General features: G+C 46.7%; 1 pseudogene; it reads right to left on the bottom strand.

Moving 5' to 3' along the window:
• Window positions 1-3,454: 3,454 nt before the first annotated feature.
• Window positions 3,455-5,573, bottom strand: LOC140216610 (uncharacterized; annotated as a pseudogene).
• Window positions 5,574-6,061: the final 488 nt, after the last annotated feature.

Below are 6,061 nucleotides of genomic sequence, written 5' to 3'. Positions count from 1 at the left end.
TTTTCAGCTACGTACTAATTATGTACAATTTATGCGAAGTCACAAAACCTACCGTTGGTGCTCCTTCCGTACCATTATCAAGATGACGAGCTGTCTCTTCGGGTTTGCGATGGGCGAAGTAGTTCCTTTCAATCAGCTTAATTTGAGGGCACTGCTTTCTGATGCGGTTGGGAGCGCAATCATGTGGTACTTTAACGCTATACCGTTAAGGAACCGGTATCGCAGAAAATCCGGTGTGGGCGTCAGACATCGCTTCAGCAAAAATATTTACGAACCACCCATACCCAGGCCTGCATGTGACGCAAAGAATTTACTGAATTGAATGTCTCATGCTAAAATACGTAGAAAAAATCGTAAACTATGACTTGCACACAACCTATAGACATTATAGCTCTCGGATTGTAATTTGACTATACTAGAAAACGTAATTGTGTTACGCAAAATCTCAAATAAACCCCTTTTCCAGTGTTTCTACCATTCACAGACCAGCTGCGGCGACCGCTACTTACGCGCACCTCCGCGCGGGTGTCTCGGGGGCCAAGGAGCGGCGCGCCCGCTTCCTTGCAGCACCTCCACCTGGCGCTCACCTCCGTCGCATCGCGGCCCACGCAAGAGGCCGCGTTTCTACGAGAAAGCCCGCCTCGGTGCATAGCGTTCACGGCCAGCGCCTCCCGGTAAACATTACGATTACATACGCTCCAGTTGCCGGGAAGCGTGAGAAGCAGTCAGATCTTTGAATGCTATTGGCGCTCCACTGTTAAAAGGGAAGCTTAAGCGTCCTCTATTTTTTTCATTCATTTTTCATGGGGTTTCCTTACCAGTCGAAAATAATTGTACGTAATTAGTATGTTGCTCTCCCCCCGGCATAATGGAAACTTTCCGCCTATGAAGGCAACCTTTAAAGATTAAGTAGCTCCGCAGTCAACACATCCGAAATACAAGGCAACACATCCGAAATACAAGAGAAGATTCCGGCCAAGAGACGCCAGCTTGGAGTATAAAGACCGGAGTCAAGTCTCAGATACTCCTCCAGCACCCAACCCAGCCTCGACGGAGTGTGGCCATCGCGGTAACGATGGTAGACCTACCACAACACAGCAGCCGGCGTCGGCGCACAGCTCACCAAATCGGAGCGACTCACATGAGCCGATGACACAGACCAGATCAGAGGAGCCAAGTGAAGCTGAAAGTGAGTATGGACAATATACATCCGATGTGGTTGACGATGTTGGTAATCTACGAAGGTCTGCACGCATCAAACGCGCGCCAAACAGGCTTGCGTACTCCTAAGACTTTCAACAATTGCCTTAGGCTTTCATGTGTGAGTGTGTATGCGTTTCTGCGTCTTCGCACATCAACGTACCTTAATTTGGGGGTGCCTACAAATGTCTGTCATTTGTGGGTGCCTACAAATGCCTCATTGACACTTTGATAATTACGACAGTGCTTCTCGAATGAGATAATTAATTATAGTTACCTGAATAAATCTCAGTAACGAAAAAATTACTGGCGGCTACTGCACTGTACTGGAAACAATATACACTCAGTTTTCGTGGAGAAACGCAATTGCTCTATTTTGAAGTCTTGGTGTATGATGGTTGGAACATCCTGTATGATTTACTCAGTAACCGAAATGAGGACAAGTCAGATTCACTCGAAATTAGAATCAACCGCAGTCATGCGCACCAGAATAAAACAAGGTGAGAAATGCTTCAGTTTTTCGGGAAAAGAGAAGCAGTATTATTCATAGCGAAGTATGAAACAATTTCACGAAGGAACGTTACACCCCCGAGAGACGACAGGTTCTATAGGGTGCGAGAGGACTCAAGCTTTTGAATTGAACAATTCTTCGAGGTCACACAAAGTTTCTTCAAGTACAAGTTATTTAAAGATTATATATATATATATATATATATATATATATATATATATATATATATATATATATATATATATATATATATATATATATATAGATAGATAGATAGATAGATAGATAGATAGACAGATAGATAGATAGATAGATAGATAGATAGATAGATAGATAGATAGATAGATAGATAGATAGATAGATAGATAGATAGATAGATAGATAGATAGATAGATAGATAGATAGATAGATAGATGTTGGGTTCGGAAAGCTGGTCGGGCCCCAGGCCCCCCTCCCCCCGGAATAATGGAAACGTTCCACCTATGAAGGCAACCTTTAAATATTAAGCATCTCCGCGGTCCTATCTGCAGGCAACACATGCAGTCATGGAGGCTTACGGAATCAGGGTGTAGACGAGCCGTATGTAAAAATACTGAAAGATATCTATAGCGGCTCCACAGCTACCGTAGTCCTCCGCAAATTAAGCAACAAAATCCCAATAGAAAAAGGCATCAGACAGGGAGACACGATCTCTCCAATGTTATTCACAGCGTGTTAACAGGAGGTATTCAGAGACCTGTATTGGGAAGAATTGGGCATAAGAGTTAATGGAGAATACCTTAGTAACTTGCGATTGGCTGATGACATTGCCTTGCTTAGTAACTCGGGGGACCAATTGCAATGCATGCTCACTGACCTGGAGAGGCAAAGCAGAAGAGTGGGTCTAAAAATTAATCTGCAGAAAACTAAAGTAATGTTTAACAGTCTCGGAAGAGAACAGCAGTTTACGATAGGTAGCGAGGAACTGGAAGTGGTAAGGGAATACGTCTACTTAGGGCAGGTAGTGACCGCAGATCCGGATCATGAGACTGAAATAATCAGAAGAATAAGTATGAGCTGGGGTGCGTTTGGCAGGCATTCTCAGATCCTGAACAGCAAGTTGCCATTATCCCTCAAGAGAAAAGTGTATAACAGCCGTGTCTTGCCAGTATTCACGTACGGGGCAGAAACCTGTAGGCTCACGAAAAGGGTTCTACTTAAGGGGGGACGTGGCTTTGAAAATCAACTTCCTTATTTCTTCATGGATATTGATGAAAATTGGCACAAATGTTTAGAATGTCTCCATGATTCTTCCATAAAGGTTTCAGTGTGCTACCTCGAGAACATTTTATTAAATCTGATTCAGCAGAATGTTTCAACCTCGAACTTTGTGAAGAGCCTGGGGAACTTAAAAAACGTGATAAAAGGCTTGTTAAGTACTGACTGCATAGCTAAATGCACGCTGAAGGTCGTGATTCTTGCTTTTTTTTCAACACAAATATTTCGGAGTGTCATTTTTTACGTTACCTTCGTACCAAGCACACTTTCGGGGTGAACGAATAGCCACATCACAAATTTATAAAACGTCCAGGCCGAAAAGCAAGAATGTCACGACCTGCACTGTAGCCCAAGGAACCAGACAAAAAAAACAGAGTCAGAATAGCCCAAACGGTGACAAAGGAATCAGCTCCGCAAACTGGGCAGAAAGGCAAAAACACCGTTTTGAGAAAAAGGCATTCAAAGTTTTGCCTTGCCTCCACTCTTCTAAAATGCACCAGGATTGTATTCTTTGCTGTCCTTAGCACAGCGGGGCTTCTTGGGCATGTGGCCTTTCATCTGATGTTCTTTAGATGCCTTCTTTTTTCGTAGGGCATCCTTTTCTGCAGCTCTTTGAAGGTAATGCTTTCCTGGCTTCAAGCCAAGTGAGGCACAAAACTGTCTGTATGCACGAAGCGTTCCGGCGTTGTACTTGCAGACTGCCTCATTGAAAGCTGTCTCCGCTGCGATCAATGAAGCATTTTGCTCTTTTGGTAGAATTGCCAAAATGACAGCGTGGAGACTCTCGGCTGCATTCTGAGTCTTCTTGCCTTGGCAACGGCTCAATAGCTGAGGATCCGAGAGGCGTTGATACACAGGCAGCAACGCAGCTGAAACATCTGTTTCCAATTTGTACTTATGTTCTGGCGGAGCTTTACCTTCAGCTTCTGCAGCCTGGTGTCTGCACCAGCTCAGGGGTCCTGGAGGGCAGAGCTCATGATGAGGGTCTTTATCTGTTGAAGTGATATGATAGAAGGTTGCCATTATGGCCCTTTGCATATCATCTACTTCAATATTGTTATGTATGGACATGCCATAATAATTGGTGAGCTTTTTGATTAGGTCTTGGGTCAGGCCACCCTTCCCTCCAATTGGTGTACTTCTTCTGCTTTTTGAGACAAGTGTTCGCAGGGCTGTACCCATCCTCTTTTTCACGTGATTGATACAGTCCTCTTTGTTGAATGTAATAAAGCCATAAGCCTTGTCTTCACAAAGGGCCTGGAAAGTACGGCTATCCCCATCACAAACAATAGATGTGTAGCGGAGGTCATTCCTTTCCAGTGACCTTCTGAACAAGATCAACGCTGCCTCGGCCTCCTTTCGGCTTGAGTTTGCATCGGTGTTCTTTTGGCACACGTGATTCTCTTTCCATTCACTGTAGCCTTCATCGTTTTCTTTCGGCTCAAGCGTGCATCCATGGCATCTGTTCGAGAGCACAACGCAGTCAAGCACCAGACCAGTGTAAAATTCAATTATTGTGCCCACACCAATATGGGATGCATGACCACGTGTCATCCATGTCCCGTCGTAGACTACCGTGACATTTTTTGTGAATGCCAGGTCCATTTCGCTGTAAACTTTCCGCACGGCTGCCACAGCATCAGAAAAGAGACTTGCCGCAGCCATCTCACCAGCAGGCCTGAATGTTGATTTCAGATGTCTTTGGAATGTCTTATGGCGCAAGCCTCTGTGTGAAACGTTCATTACTGACCAAAAGTCATTCAATGCAGTTCCCCCTCTGCCGGTGGTTTTAATTGCTTGCATTGCACGCATATTCACGTCAAAAGCCTTTCCACCCTCTACTCGCGGCGATGACCATTCACTTGCAACAATGCCGCAGATATTGCAGGTCAGTAGCATTCGTGCAGCCAATCCATGCCTTGTTCCCAAATGAACAGTCAGTGCCAACTGAGAGCATTCTTGGAACAAGGCATTCTTGTACAAAGCATTCAATGCTGTGACCTGCACAACCAAAAACTCATCCGCCAGCTCCACATCGGCACAACTTCCACTCTCACCTGTGAGCTTCATTTTTCTCTCGGTCGCCGAAACAGAACTGAGTGATGCTTGCATTGTCTCGGCTCGCCCACGAGAAGCTTCTATCGATATGTAGTGCTGTTCCAAGTGAGCCTGAATTGTACTGCCGAATCTCGACTGCGTTTCATCCACGCGCGAGGTGCTTGATCGCGGGTCCGAGTCGTCGGCGCGTGAAGTGCTTGGTCGCGGGTCCGAGACGTCAGACGTCGGCGCCCGAGGTGCTTGGTCGCGGGTCTGAGTCGTCGGCGCGCGAGGTGTGTCGTCGCGGGTCCGAGACATCGGCGCGCAAGATACGTCGTCGCGGGTCCGAGACGTCGGCGCGCCAGGTGCTTGGTTGCGGGTCCGAGGCATCCATACATTGAGGGAACTAATGCTGTGTGTCCACGATGTCCGCGCCGCACAGAACATCAGCAGAATCAGCACTGGAAGCTGTTGACGACGCTTTACTTTTGGGCATCGGAGACTTGCGCTTACGGCTGCCAAATTGATGCTAAGTTTTGTATTTCTTCTTGCGCCGTCGCCGATCCATGATCACAGCCGAGATCCAACGCGAAACTACGCCACGGAGCCGCTACCGAAACTATGGAGTGGCTCGTGATACGGGCGATGGAGAACCTAGCTGCGGGAAGAGCAGACGACGCGCGGCACTTCGCCCGCCGTTGCTAGGGGCAACCGCTCCGAAGACCACCGGGGCCGCGCGCCACTGTCACGTGGCGCGCGCCGCCAATCAGGAACCTCCGCGAGATCTCGAAACTTTTGCTTTTTCTGCGTTTGTTTTCGCTCGGAGGAGGCCGGGAAGGCGGCAGATTTAAAGTTGAAGAAATGCTCTTTCTGTTGCGACCAAGATGGCGGCGCTCGGTTGCGCCGTTACGGAGATATCGTGGCTTAAAAAACACCGTCTTTTTGCGATTTCCGCAAAACTTCTCGTCACCGTGGCTGATACAACAATTTTTTTAAAGCACTTCTAAGCGGTTTTCAGGGAAGATATTTTGGAATCAGCTAGAGAAAGGGTTATAA

Source organism: Dermacentor andersoni, chromosome 3, assembly GCF_023375885.2.
Source record: "Dermacentor andersoni chromosome 3, qqDerAnde1_hic_scaffold, whole genome shotgun sequence".
In the NCBI taxonomy this organism is placed as follows: Eukaryota; Metazoa; Arthropoda; class Arachnida; order Ixodida; family Ixodidae; genus Dermacentor; species Dermacentor andersoni.
This window is presented reverse-complemented; position numbering and strand designations above follow the sequence as displayed.